This window comes from Biomphalaria glabrata, chromosome 13 (genome assembly GCF_947242115.1).
Source record: "Biomphalaria glabrata chromosome 13, xgBioGlab47.1, whole genome shotgun sequence".
Lineage (NCBI taxonomy): Eukaryota > Metazoa > Mollusca > Gastropoda > Planorbidae > Biomphalaria > Biomphalaria glabrata.
In genome coordinates this window covers 7,084,337-7,100,050 of record NC_074723.1, presented here as the reverse complement: position 1 = coordinate 7,100,050, position 15,714 = coordinate 7,084,337, and the positions used below count along the sequence as shown (strand labels likewise).

General features: G+C 34.8%; 1 non-coding gene across 1 annotated transcript; it reads right to left on the bottom strand.

Annotated features, from left to right (window-relative positions):
- Positions 1-15,233: 15,233 nt before the first annotated feature.
- Trnaw-cca (transfer RNA tryptophan (anticodon CCA)) lies at positions 15,234-15,305 on the bottom strand. Its single transcript has one exon. It is a non-coding gene; the product is annotated as a tRNA-Trp (tRNA).
- Between the last annotated feature and the right edge of the window lie 409 nt (positions 15,306-15,714).

Below are 15,714 nucleotides of genomic sequence, written 5' to 3'. Positions count from 1 at the left end.
AAAGTAATCATGTTTCAAAGATTCATTTGCCGTAAATTTAAATTTAAATTAAATAAAAATTTTAGATTAGTTTTAGTATATTAAAACATTGCAATATTGATCAAAACGTTTGGAAATGAAAATCTACACTTTTTTTTTACACTAAGTTTAGAAATTGAAATTCTACATCTTAATCTAGTCTATTTTAGTCTACACTAGATCTAGAAATTCTAGATCTAGACTCTAAAATAATTTTAATTAGAATATAAATCCAGATCTAGATATAGCCTACTGTAATAAAAATCTAGATCTAGTTTAAAAAATCTAGATTAGATCTAAATCAAGATATTCCTTTTTAAAACATAACGAGGCTTAATAAACATTACTATACCGAGTTCTTTTTTCATTTCATTTGAAGAATTAATTCCATATAACGTCAGAGGAAAAGAAAACACTACGTCACACGGCCTAGCTAGACTAAAAATCGCATTCATCATTACGAGCCATTTATCGAGTGTTCATTGACTTTGGTGCACCGAGTGCGTTCTTTAAGCATTTCATTTAAAGAATTCATTCCATATGACGTCAAAGGAAAAAAAACACTACGTCACACGGCCTAGCTAGAATAAAAATCACCTTCATCATTACGAGCCATTTATCGAGTGTTCATAGACATTGGTGCACCGAGTGCGTTCTTTTAGCATTTCATTTAAAGAATTCATTCCATATGACGTCAAAGGAAAAAAAAACTACGTCACACGGCCTAGCTAGAATAAAAATCGCCTTTATCATTACGAGCCATTTATCGAGTGTTCATAGACATTGGTGCACCGAGTGCGTTCTTTTAACATTACATTTAAAGAGTCCATTCATATGACGTCAAAGAAAAAAAATTCCATTACCTAACAATAGGCTAGTACCGGTACCCTAAAAAAATGTCTTTATTTACACGAGATATTTGAAGAGGGTTCATATACATTGGTGAACTGAGTTCTAAAAGAATTTATTTAAAGGGGATCAAAGCCACATTGTTTTGCGTTTTGTCTGTCAGTCGGTCTGTCCGTCATCTTGATATAAAAAAAACAACAACTAAAAGTTATTAAAAATTGATTTTCAGTAATCAATTCTAGTAAATTACTTTTTTTTAAAGCCCTGAACAACATATTGTCGATATTTTTAAAATTGGTTTAAAGATGAAAATACGGAACAATTTGATATTGATAACCAAATTATAGTGACGCATTGTCAAATAATTTAAGTGTAATATTAGTAAATTATGCGATTTCAAACAATCATTAGGCATAATTCATGTTTTATAAAACAATATCCGGAACATTTTTACACTTAATGAAATATAAGTCAGTATAGAGATTTTGATTTAGCATTAATATGCTATTTACATAAAAAACGGAACAACATATTATTGATAATGTGTTTTTGCAACGTTTAATAATGGAAATTGAATGTAATATAAATTAGAAGAGCAAACAAACGTTTGTTGGGGTTGATTAGTTTTGCACACAAAAAAAATCCGGAACAATCAATTTTTAGATACTTAAAACTATTGAGATGTTATGGGAGGAACATTAAAGGATAAATCAGATTTTCAATAGCTTTTAGAGTTCTAGTTTTTTTAATCTAATCGTGACGGACAGACCGACCAACAGACAAAACGCACAAAAATAATCTTCTTTTATTCGGATGGGGGCACTAAACAAAAAATAAATAAAAATGATTTTTAAAAAAGGTTTAAGGAATTGGTTTAGCACCTGTACATGTTGCGACGTTACGCTACTGCACGAAAATCGCTGCAATAAAAGTCCATTTAAAAAAATGTGCGTGATATTTACATACAAAGTGCATTATTAGCCTTTATAAACAAACAGAAATGTTTTCTTTTAATTTTAGCAGCTAGTTGACCAGAAAAAACATCTTTAACTATTATTTATATTTGTTGTAAACATTTCCTGTACATTTTTTAAATATATTTGACTGTGTGATACTGAAAATACACAAAAATTGTCCATCTTTGTTAGCATATTGTAACATTGCCTCCCTTACATATTTACATAATTGTTTTCGAATTGGTGTATTTTTATGAAAAAATCGCTTGCATAATTAATTTTATAAATTAAACGGTTTGCTTTTAGAAAACCAAAAGTAGCCGTTGCACCTAAACTTTTCAAGCCGCATTTAATGATGAAATAATATTTTTCATATCTCTTCTAGTTTTCGAGATCTGAGTGTGACAGACGGACAGACGGACAGACGGACATTTTGCACAAACCTAATAGCGGCTTTTTCCCCTTACGGGGGCCGCTAAAAAGACAAAATCTGATATAATACTCAGACACAAAGATAAAGGCACATTTCATATGAAAAAACGTCTGTAATTTATAACATAAGATTGAATAATACTTTTGCACTAGTGCAGATTAAGTGCAGTGAGAATGGACGGGCCTATCATTGAAGGATTCTAGTCAAGGAGACAGATAAAGAAGAATGGAGAATGACGCTCCACAGATCATGTGTGGTGCCTCAAACGTCCAGCTGACTAACGGATTTGTAAAGTTGAAGAATGATTCAATACCATTATTACCATATGACTTGATTTGACTTTTTTATTTTTTTTACGAAACTGCTTATTCTCTTTTCAATATTGGCTGTTACAATAATTAACTCTGAATTTCTAGATATTGACGTTTGACTAAGACAATCTTGACATGATTGTATATAAATAAATTGTTTAACTCAAAGACGTTCTTAGCTTCCCTATTCATAACAAAAGTAGTTTCCTTTTCTCACAGGTGAAAACAGGGGCCACTGCTGGAGTTTGTGGCATCAACATGTTTAAAAGTTTCCGTACAAGCAGCCGACGCTTCTCGGACCCCTCTCATTTTAAACTCGTTAAAACTGTTTGTCTGTCTGCTCGGATAAAGATCGCATAGTTTTACCCACACCCCTTCCCCCATTTTTTTAAAAAGCGTTTTCTATAAGCCAAACATATGCGAGTGCTTGTGAGGAGAAAAAAACAAAAAGAGCAACACACGATCTGATGAGCTTGGGAAAGGGGAAACTACTCACTGTAGACGGAGGTAACTCGTCCCAGTGTTTAGCCATCAACAGGATGGTAAGTTGAGAAAGGAAACAGTTTTGAAGCCTCGTGTTTTGTTATTCACGTGTCGTCAAAAGGTTAATGAAATGTTACATTTGGACGTTGGAGCTTCTGGAACCGGAAAACTGGAAATATAGAAAGTTGACGATGAGTTATTTCCCCCTCTTCCTGTTTTTTTTTTTTTTTCATTATGATGCCTATGTTGTAGCAATGCAACCGCTGTAACTGTAATAATTTTTAAATTGATATTATGTGTTACTTTTAAGAAGTCGTTACCAAATGTAATGAAATGACTATTACTTGTAAAAAAAGGTAGTATCTGGCTATCTGCACTGGAAAGCCTTTTTCCTTTTTCTTGTATATATATATATTTTATATATATACTCATTTTTTTTTTAAATTGGTACACTCAAACTGCAGGAGACGGGAGCCCACCACTATATACTTGAAGCCTGGCCCATAGGTAACTTGCTACGCCTCGTTCGCTTCATGTTTGTCAGAAGGAGAATGACAGAGAAGAATGGAGAAAAAAGGTTAACAGATCTTGTGTGGTGCCCCAGCGGTCCAGCAGACCTAAGGATAGGTGAAAATGAATGTGAAGTTAGATGTAAACCTGGCCTAACTGATGACTTATAATGAATATCCAATTGATCTAATTGTTTTGTAAAGGGACAATATCTTATTCCTCCAGTCGAAAATTTTTTTTCCTTTGGTTAAAGAGTACAATGTTATTCCAGTTGCACTACAGTTCACGCTGTAATATATAAAAAACAACTTATTAATTTGTTGTTTTAAATTATGTCCAACTTATATGTAAGCGAAACAGATTTTTCTCTTTAAAAAATAGCAAACATTTTTTGTGTGTAAATATAGTACTAAGTATAACAGAACTTACATAACTTGGCAATACAAATGTCAAAAAAATATTTTTTTTTACAAAAAATCTATAGCCGTTTGCTACATCCTCCGGAAATGGGAGGTGGAAACACTACTAAATAGACGATTCTCTAAAAACTAAAGTTCAAATACTTGAGAAAGAGAGTTGAGCTATGATAAGAACTCCAAGTTACAAATCCTGCCTTTGGGTTCGTCCATAGACGAGAGGTTTTAAGAGTGCACGTGATGTGGGAGTGAATAAACAAGCTATCCTCCACCACATCTAGTACAGCATTTAGATTTGTTTATTCTTGCTGGAAAGTTTGATGCAGCTCACACAGCGGTCACTACACAAAAAACAAATCCAACGTAAAAATGTCAGTTGTTTACGAATGTAAATTGAATTAATGTTTTCAGACAAACGCCACGCATGCAATTGGAATATAGAGACATAAACTATGGCTTGATTAAATTTGTGATATTTAACAAGTGGCTTGCCTCTAAGACATCTCACGTGAGAACGCCTTAAGCGCAAGAGGGAATGAGACGGGGGCGGAGAGAGAGGGGGGAAAAGATGAGGATAGTGGGTGAGAAAAAAAAGAGAGTGGGAAAGAGGGAGCAATGAGAGAAAAGAGAGGAGTGTGAGAGGGGACAAAGAGAAGGAGAGAGAAGAGAAATGAGAGAGAAAAAGAGGGGAACGAGAGAGATAGAGACGGAGAGAGAGAGAGAGGGAGAAAGTGTAGAAGAGAGAAAAGATGTGAAATGAGAGAGAGAGAGAGAGAGAGAGAGGAAGAAAGACAGAGAGAAAAGAGTGAACATTGGCTTGGGTGCTAAAAGGTGCTTGAAAATAGGAGTCAAGAAGAAAATAACATGTCATTTTTCTTTTCATAAATAGGTTCAGGAGAGCAACTCTTGTTGCTAGCTCTTAGACTGCTCACCTTTCTAGGCTCAGATTTGAAAGATCTGGGATGTGTAATCAAGTGTTAGTGTGCGTTAAAACTATGACTGATAGTTCTGCATACAGAGATTTTAAAAACCTGGTCGCAATTAGGACCAATCCCTTGAAATCGTTCATGTAATACAAAAGATGAAAAGGTATTGTATCACCTGATTACATGCATGAGAGAGGGGGGGGGGGAGAAACAGGGAGAAAGGGAGTGTAGAAAGAAAGAGAGAGAAACAGAGAGACAGAGAGTGTAGAAAGAAAGAGAGAGAAACAGAGAGATAGAGAGTGTAGAAAGAAAGAGAGAGAAACAGAGAGACAGAGAGTGTAGAAAGAAAGAGAGAGAAACAGAGAGACAGAGAGTGTAGAGAGAAAGAGAGAGAAACAGAGAGACAGAGAGTGGACAAAGAAAGAGAGAGAAACAGAGAGACAGAGAGTGGAGAAAGAAAGAGAGAGAAACATGGAGACAGGGAGTGTAGAAAGAAAGAGAGAGAAACAGGGAGACAGAGAGTGTAGAAAGAAAGAGAGAGAAACAGAGAGACAGAGAGTGTAGAAAGAAAGAGAGAGAAACAGAGAGACAGAGAGTGTAGAAAAAAAGAGAGAGAAACAGAGAGACAGAGAGTGTAGAAAGAAAGAGAGAGAAACAGAGAGATAGAGAGTGGAGAAAGAAAGAGAGAGAAACAGAGAGACAGAGAGTGTAGAAAGAAAGAGAGAGAAACAGAGAGACAGAGAGTGTAGAAAGAAAGAGAGAGAAACAGAGAGACAGAGAGTGTAGAAAGAAAGAGAGAGAAACAGAGAGATAGAGAGTGGAGAAAGAAAGAGAGAGAAACAGAGAGATAGAGAGTGGAGAAAGAAAGAGAGAGAAACAGAGAGATAGAGAGTGGAGAAAGAAAGAGAGAGAAACAGGGAGACAGAGAGTGGAGAAAGAAAGAGAGAGAAACAGAGAGACAGAGAGTGGAGAAAGAAAGAGAGAGAAACAGAGAGACAGAGAGTGGAGAAAGAAAGAGAGAGAAACAGAGAGACAGAGAGTGTAGAAAGAAAGAGAGAGAAACAGAGAGATAGAGAGTGGAGAAAGAAAGAGAGAGAAACAGAGAGACAGAGAGTGGAGAAAGAAAGAGAGAGAAACAGAGAGACAGAGAGTGGAGAAAGAAAGAGAGAGAAACAGGGAGAAAGAGAGTGGAGAAAGAAAGAGAGAGAAACAGAGAGATAGAGAGTGGAGAAAGAAAGAGAGAGAAACAGGGAGACAGAGAGTGGAGAAAGAAAGAGAGAGAAACAGAGAGATAGAGAGTGGAGAAAGAAAGAGAGAGAAACAGAGAGACAGAGAGTGGAGAAAGAAAGAGAGAGAAACAGAGAGATAGAGAGTGTAGAAAGAAAGAGAGAGAAACAGAGAGACAGAGAGTGGAGAAAGAAAGAGAGAAAAACAGAGAGACAGAGAGTGGAGAAAGAAAGAGAGAGAAACAGAGAGACAGAGAGTGTAGAAAAAAAGAGAGAGAAACAGAGAGACAGAGAGTGGAGAAAGAAAGAGAGAGAAACAGAGAGATAGAGAGTGGAGAAAAAAAGAGAGAGAAAAAGAGAGACAGAGAGTGTAGAAAGAAAGAGAGAGAAACAGAGAGACAGAGAGTGTAGAAAGAAAGAGAGAGAAACAGAGAGACAGAGAGTGTAGAAAGAAAGAGAGAGAAACAGAGAGATAGAGAGTGGAGAAAGAAAGAGAGAGAAACAGAGAGACAGAGAGTGGAGAAAGAAAGAGAGAGAAACAGAGAGATAGAGAGTGGAGAAAGAAAGAGAGAGAAACAGGGAGACAGAGAGTGGAGAAAGAAAGAGAGAGAAACAGAGAGACAGAGAGTGGAGAAAGAAAGAGAGAGAAACAGAGAGACAGAGAGTGTAGAAAGAAAGAGAGAGAAACAGAGAGATAGAGAGTGGAGAAAGAAAGAGAGAAAAACAGAGAGACAGAGAGTGTAGAAAGAAAGAGAGAGAAACAGAGAGATAGAGAGTGGAGAAAGAAAGAGAGAGAAACAGAGAGACAGAGAGTGGAGAAAGAAAGAGAGAGAAACAGAGAGACAGAGAGTGGAGAAAGAAAGAGAGAGAAACAGAGAGACAGAGAGTGGAGAAAGAAAGAGAGAGAAACAGAGAGACAGAGAGTGGAGAAAGAAAGAGAGAGAAACAGAGAGATAGAGAGTGTAGAAAGAAAGAGAGAGAAACAGAGAGATAGAGAGTGGAGAAAGAAAGAGAGAGAAACAGGGAGACAGAGAGTGGAGAAAGAAAGAGAGAGAAACAGAGAGACAGAGAGTGGAGAAAGAAAGAGAGAGAAACAGAGAGACAGAGAGTGGAGAAAGAAAGAGAGAGAAACAGAGAGACAGAGAGTGGAGAAAGAAAGAGAGAGAAACAGAGAGACAGAGAGTGTAGAAAGAAAGAGAGAGAAACAGAGAGATAGAGAGTGGAGAAAGAAAGAGAGAGAAACAGAGAGACAGAGAGTGGAGAAAGAAAGAGAGAGAAACAGAGAGACAGAGAGTGGAGAAAGAAAGAGAGAGAAACAGAGAGACAGAGAGTGGAGAAAGAAAGAGAGAGAAACAGAGAGACAGAGAGTGGAGAAAGAAAGAGAGAGAAACAGAGAGACAGAGAGTGGAGAAAGAAAGAGAGAGAATCAGAGAGACAGAGAGTGTAGAAAGAAAGAGAGAGAAACAGAGAGATAGAGAGTGGAGAAAGAAAGAGAGAGAAACAGAGAGACAGAGAGTGGAGAAAGAAAGAGAGAGAAACAGAGAGACAGAGAGTGGAGAAAGAAAGAGAGAGAAACAGAGAGACAGAGAGTGGAGAAAGAAAGAGAGAGAAACAGAGAGACAGAGAGTGTAGAAAGAAAGAGAGAGAAACAGAGAGATAGAGAGTGGAGAAAGAAAGAGAGAGAAACAGAGAGACAGAGAGTGGAGAAAGAAAGAGAGAGAAACAGAGAGACAGAGAGTGGAGAAAGAAAGAGAGAGAAACAGAGAGACAGAGAGTGGAGAAAGAAAGAGAGAGAAAGAAGGAATGAGTTGGAGGTCAGGTCTATTAATGACACACACAGAAAGACAGGGCCGAACAGCGAGAGAGAGAGACAGAGAGAAAGAAATTGCAACTGGAATATGTAAAAAAGAGAGAAACAGTCAGAGAGATAGAAAGATGGGTGTAAAAGAAAGCACATTCTCAGAGAGACAGAAAGAGAGATATGCTTTAGAAAAGGTAAGAGAGAGAGAAAGAGAGAATAAATGCAAAAGAGAGACCCACGCTCCGAGAGAAAAAAAGAAACAGACTTTATAAAAAAGTGTCTGCATTAAGATGACAGGGAATCCAATGTGTGCAAAGCCGTTACAGGCTCAGCCATCATCATCAGACAACAGTTGAACTGGGTAGATAGATCCTATTACCTTCTATTAACTCTGGTCCATTGATTACTGCGGTCCAATGAACCATGGTCTTTTCATAACAGAGCCTGGGAGTCTTGGCATATGAGCATTTCCATCACGCTCAATTTCAGTTGCATCCCAAGTTTCACTCTTTCCAACAGATTTCGTCAATCAATAGAGTTTCAAGAATACACAGAATCTTCTCTATCTTGAACAGGTATCTTATCTTATAAAGTACAGACGTTACTTCAGAAAAGAAGACGGTTACGTCCTACGCGTGTTTATAGGTCAATCTAGTCTATTGCAGTGTTTCCCAAACTTTTTTCTTTAACGGAACATTTCGCAAATTCTGAGAATTGAGCGGAACACTTTGATTATTTTTTAGGTTGGATTATTTCCTATTTTAAAATAAATTTTAAAAAATTATTATTAAGTCATATTGAAAATTTAGCATTATTATTTAATTTCAATTATAAATCTATAATAAAATACAGATATAAGTATTAGAAAAATTAAGGTTTGAACCCACTTTGATGGTATTCAGACTTAAGAGCATAATTACTTAGTATTAAACACGATATTGATAAGCCGAGTTCCACTATCTGGTGTGTCAAGCCTGTGTCATACCTGGTCTTTTGGTTCAACATTATAAGAAAATGGGCCTAGAGTTACGCTGGGCAGGGCACGTATCCAGTATGGGGTATGCCAAAAGCAGTCTTTTTGGTGAGCTAAAAGGTGGTCGACGTAACAGAGGTGCCCCAATGGAAACGCTTTAAAGATCAGCTTAGGCGCCAAGTGCCTTAGCTGACATAGAAAAGAGCACCTGGTTGTATGCGGCTTTAGAACGAGACAGCTGGAGGTCGCTCACAAAGGCTGCGGGATACATATTTGAGACTAAAAGAAAATCCGCTGCCGAGTACAGACGGCAAAAAGAAAATCTAAATCAACCACCGGTGGGAAATGGTTATGCTTGCCCTGGGTGTAGCAAAAAATAGGTCACAGTTGGGACTGCGTAGCCACGGGAAATACTGCATTTCTCATTAATCTTCTGACTCGAAGACAAGCCTTATATATATATATATGTGAGATATATATATATATATATATATATATATATATATATATATATATATATATATAGAGAGAGAGAGAGAGAGAGAGAGAGAGAGAGATAGAGAGAGATAGGAAACGGCAGCAAGGTATTACTTAGTTTTATAATATTGAGGTACTTTGATAGACAAATATTTTATGTCTATGGATACTCTTTAGACAAAGTCGGCCAGATATAGTTTAATGGTTGATCTTTTTATCTTTCTTTCCAACTCTTGTCTCGTCTGGAGCAGTTCAAAGGTCATGACGATGTTATTATAAAAGGTTTCTGTTTCCGAAGGGAATTAATAAAAATCATTATCTTATCTTCTTATCTTATATAATACAGACGTTACTTCAAAAGAGAAGATGATTACGTCCTACGCGTCATGCATTTAGTCATGCATATTAACTAATGACTTAAACTATGCCAAGTCACTGGTTTTCCTGGCTAGCTCAGGCAACCCATTCCATGAACTAATTGCACTAGGGAAGAAGGAGTATTTGTACAAATTTTTCCTAGCTTATGGAATGAGGAATGTGCCTTTATCTTTGTGTCTTTCAGAGTATTTTATTAAATTTTGTCTTTGTATTTGAAGATTATGGTTCAGTGTTTTATGTATAATTGCTACTTTACTTTTGAGTCTTCTGTCCTGAAGGCTTTCTAAATTTAGTGATTTTACTAAAGGTGTTACTCTAGTCAAATGTAAATATTCGTTTGTTATGAATCTCACTGCTCTATTTTGTGTCTGTTCCAGTTTCTTAATGTTTTCTTGAGTTGAAGGGTCCCAAACGGAGGATGCATATTCTATTATTGGCCTAACCAAGGTTAAATAACATTTTAGTTTTATGTTCTTATTTGATTTATAGAAATTTCTTTTAATAAACCCTAATGCTTTGTTGGATTTTTAGCGGCCCCCGTAAGGGGAAAAAGCCGCTATTAGGTTTGTGCAAAATGTCCGTCTGTCCAGCTGTCCGTCTGTCCGTCTGTCCGTCTGTCACACTCAGATCTCGAAAACTAGAAGAGATATGAAAAATATTATTTCATCATTAAATGCGGCTTGAAAAGTTTAGGTGCAACGGCTACTTTTGGTTTTCTAAAAGCAAACCGTTTAATTTATAAAATTAATTATGCAAGCGATTTTTTCATAAAAATACACCAATTCTAAAACAATTACGTAAATGTAAGGGAGGCAATGTTACAATATGCTAACAAAGATGGACAATATTTGTGTATTTTCAGTATCACTAAGTCAAATATATTTTTAAAATCTACAGGAAATGTTTACAACAAATATAAATAATAGTTAAAGATGTTTCTTCTGGTCAACTAGTTGCTAAAATTAAAAGAAAACATTTCTATTTGTTTATAAATGCTAATAATGCACTTTGTATGTAAATATCACGCACATTTTTTTAAATGGACTTTTTATGCAGCGATTTTCGTGCAGTAGCGTAATGTCGCAATATGTCCAGGTGCTAAACCAATTCCTTAAACTTTTTAAAAAAATCAGATTTTATTTATTTTTTGCTTAGTGCTTCCATCTGAATAAAAGAAGATTATTTTTGTGCGTTTTGTCTGTTGGTCGGTCTGTCCGTCACGATTAGATTAAAAAAACTAGAACTCTAAAAGCTATTGAAAATCTTATTTACCCTTTAATGTTCCTCCCATAACATCTCAATAGTTTTAAGTATCTAAAAAAAATGATTGTTCCGGATTTTTTTGTGCAAAACTAATCAACCCAAACAAATGTTTGTTTGCTCTTCTAATTTATATTACATTCCATTTCCATGCATAAACGTTGCAAAAACACATTATCAATAATATGTTGTTCCGTTTTTTATGTAAATAGCATATTAATGCTAAATCAAAATCTCTACACTTACTTATATTTCATTAAGTGTAAAAATGTTCCGGATATTGTTTTATAAAACATGAATTATGCCTAATGATTGTTTGAAATCGCATAATTTACTAATATTACACTTATATTATTTGACAATGCGTCACTATAATTTGGTTATCAATATAAAATTGTTCCGTATTTTCATCTTTAAACAAATTTTTAAAATATCGACAATATGTTGTTCAGAGCTTTAAAAAAAGTAATTTACAAGAATTGATTACTGAAAATTACTTTTTAGACATTTAATTTTCTTGCTGAAACATAACATAGAAGTTTTGTAATCGATAAAGAAAGTTCCGGATTTCGTTTCTTGCAAATCGTCGCCAGAAATTTCCGAATTTATTTAAAAATCTACTAACGCCAAATAATTGTTTGAACTTCCTCTCTAATTAATAAACAAATAATCTTCTCATTTACGAAATAATGTTTTTACGGATTTTTATGAAAAATATTTTAACTCACTACTCTCTTACAGTACATTTAACTTTCTACCTAAAACATTAAAAAATCTAATTATCGTTAATATTATGTTCCGATTTTTAAGGAAAACAGAATCCAAACACCAAAGTAAGGTATGAAAATCTCTCCACATGGCTGTAGTACATCTAATTTTTATACGAGACCATCCAAAAAATTTAATTAACGGTATTACATTTATCTGAAATTCTCTTTTTCTTTTACTATTTATACAAACATCCGGAACAATCTATTATATAAACTTTTCAATTATGTTCATACCTAAAAATTATTGCGATGTTTTGAAACGTAAAATAAAGGTTAATCAATTTTTAATAACTTTTAGTTGTTGTTTTTTTTTAATATCAAGATGACGGACAGACAGACTGACAGATAAAACGCAAAAACAATGCGGCTTTGATCCTCTTTAAATAAATTCTATTAGAACTCAGTGCACCAATGTCAATGAACCCTCGTTAAATATCTCGTGTAAATAAAGACATTTTTTATGGTACCGGTACTAGCCTATTGTGAGGTAATGGAATTTTTTTTCTTTGACGTCATATGAATGGACTCTTTAAATGTAATGTTAAAAGAACGCACTCGGTGCACCAATGTCTATTAACCCTCGAAAACTTTCTCGGATTAATGAAAACATATTTTAGTCTAACTAAGCCGTGTGACGTAGTGTTGTTTTTTTCCTTGACGTCATATGGAATGAATTCTTTAAATGAAATGCTTAGAGAACGCACTCGGGGCACCAAAGTCTATGAACACTCGATAAATGGCTCGTAATGATGAAGGCGATTTTTAGTCTAGCTAGGCCGTGTGACGTAGTGTTTTTTTTTCCCTCTGACGTTATAAGGAATTAATTCTTCAAATGAAATGAAAAAAAGAACTCGGTATAGTAATGTTTATTAAGCCTCGTTATGTGACTCGCGTTTAAAAAAGGAATGATATCTTGATTTAGATCTAATCTAGATTTTTTAAACTAGATCTAGATTTTTATTACAGTATATCTAGATCTGGATTTATATTCTAATTAAAATTATTTTAGAGTCTAGATCTAGAATTTCTAGATCTAGTTTAGACTAAAATAGACTAGATTAAGATGTAGAATTTCAATTTCTAAACTTAAAGTGTAAAAAAAAAGTGTAGATTTTTATTTCCAAACGTTTTGATCAATATTGCAATGTTATAATATACTAAAACTAATCTACTATTTTTTATTTAATTTAAATTTAAATTTACGGCAAATGAATCTTTGAAACATTATTACTTTTGACCATCAAAATTAAATCACCTCTTGAATATTATTTGCCAATATGCAGATCCGACAGGGATCCGACTTCGACGGGGGCCGCCTCTGAGTTTGTGTAACACAAACTCTCTTTGTAATCTTGTTTTTTATTGTTTCATCAATATGTGGATTCCATGACAGTTTTTCATTTAATATAACACCTAGGTATTTTGCGTTTTTAGTCTGTGTTACTGGTTTGCCATGAATAAGATAAGTGGAATTAATTTGTTATAGTTTTTTTTTGTTACTCTTAACAACTGACATTTTTCTGGGTGGAAAGACATGCTCCAATTTGATTCCCATTTCTGCAATTCATCTAATTCTCTTTGTAAAATATCTGTGTCTTGTGTTGTTTTTATTGTTCTATATATTATGCAATCGTCTGCAAATACTCTGACTTTTGTTCCTGAACTAATGCAATTAGGTAAATCATTTATGTAAATTAAAAATAGTAGTGGACCCAAGACTGTTCCTTAAGGTACACCTGAGTTTACTGTTATTGGTGTTGATTTAGAGCCATTTATTATTACAATTTGTTCTCTCCCTATCAGAAAATCTTCAATCCACTGATGCAGTTGACCATTAATGCCGAAACATTTTAATTTTTTAAGCAAACTATGGTGGTGAACTTTGTCAAAAGCCTTGGAAAAATCTAGTAAGATAGCATCTATTTGTTCACTATTATCTAAACCTTTTGAAAAATCATCAATTATTCCTATTAGTTGTGTTTCACATGATCTATTTTTCCTAAAGCCATGTTGGTATGTTTGTCTAAGTGGTTTATGATGTTGCTACATATTATGTGTTCTAGGATTTTACATGTGATGCTGGTAAGTGATACTGGTCTGTAGTTTCCTGGGTCAGATTTTTCTCCTTTTTTAAATAGGGGGGTGACATTAGCTTCTTTCCAGTCCTTTGGTACTCTGCCCTGGTTAAGCGATGCCTGAAAGAGTATTTTGAACACTGGGGTTAGCTCATTGCTTAGTTCTTTGAGTAATCTAGCTGGAATACCATCAGGTCCAGACGCTTTATTTGGTTTGGTGTTGGCTAATAGTTTTTGAATTCCATTTTCTTGTACTACTAAATCTTCTATGTTGTCTACTTGGTTCAAATTAAGTAATATGTCTTTGTCTCATGGGGCTGAGAATGCTGATGCAAAGTATTTGTTTAGGATGTTTGCTTTAGTTTCATTATCATTATGTATTATGTTATGTTCATCTTTTAATGGCGCTATGCCTGTTGTTTCCATTTTCTTAGACTTAATGTATGACCATAGGTTTTTGTTGTTGTCTTTAGATATTACATTGTTTATGTGTTCACTCTGCAGCTGTCTGCTTACTTTTTGGTTTAGGTGTTTTATTTTTATATACTTTTTGTAAACTCTTTCTGCCTTAGTTTCTTTAAATTTTCTATATAGGTTTTCCTTCTGTTTACAAAGCTTCTTTAGTCTATTATTAAACCAGCATTTATTTATGTTGTTGTGTGTATTTAGTTGGTATATGATTTTCTATAATGCGTTTAAGATTCCAGAGGTCATCGACTGGTTGGTTAATGACTTTTTCTAATAAGAATGTTTGTTGAAAGTTTAATGCAGCTTGGTGTAGTTGTGTTAGGTTACATTTATTCCAGAGTAAGATTTTTCTTTTGGGTTTTGTATTGGCTACTGCTTTTATCTGACTGTGTATTTTTATGATCTCATGGTCTGATAGACCAGGGATAATATCGTAATCAACTACTAATCCAGGTCTGTTGATTAAGAAGAGATCTAATGTGTTGTTTAATCTAGTTGGCTTTTTAATGATTTGAACTAAACTTAGGTTGTGTAAAGTTTCTATGAAAAGCTCATTTATGTCCTAAGGTTTTGGTGTTTATCTATGGTTAGTTAGTTTTTCGGATCTGCGTTTTACTTTACAATTTAATTACATTTACTCGTCGAACACCTAGTCAGGCCTCGTGGAACCCTAGTGCTCCACGGAACACAGTTTGGGAAACACTGATCTATTCAAACAAAACAGCAGAGTAGAGAGAACAAAAAAAGCCTTAGATCTTGGCCTACACACTAACCAATGTGATTGTATTTGGTTTTGTGGCGTCTAACTAACTTTTTCCCCCTCAAAGCCTAGGAAAGGTCTGAAGACGTGACCTCCATGATCGAGTTGGTTTAATTTACGGAAAAATGATTTAAAAAGTGTGATGACCCCGACGTGATTTGAACACGCAACCTTCTGATCTGGAGTCAGACGCGCTACCGTTGCGCCACAGGGCCAGCTAAAATCGAGGACTTCGCTTTTGTCTTTTTTTCATCGGTATGTTTAAAATTATCTACTCAATATGACTTCAAAAGCATTCTTTCAAATCGAGGGCACCTCCTCTCAATAGTATCATTTTACTGTGAGAGTAGATGAAATAGTAATGTTAGTGATAGTCTAGATATAGTTCTCCAACAGAAAACAATATTTATGCATAAACTCGTAGTCGGCCGTTGGTTGGGGGTTAGTTTTATAAGTTTCCTGAGATTCCTGCAGAAATAAAAATTATCATGTCTTAGTCAAAACTACTCAAAACCCATCAATCAAATACAATAGTTCCTTTTTCAAACACACAAAGTTACTCCTAAATTGCAGAAAGGTGCCATTTTTTTTTTATTTTGACATTCTTCACGAACAAGTGTTTGT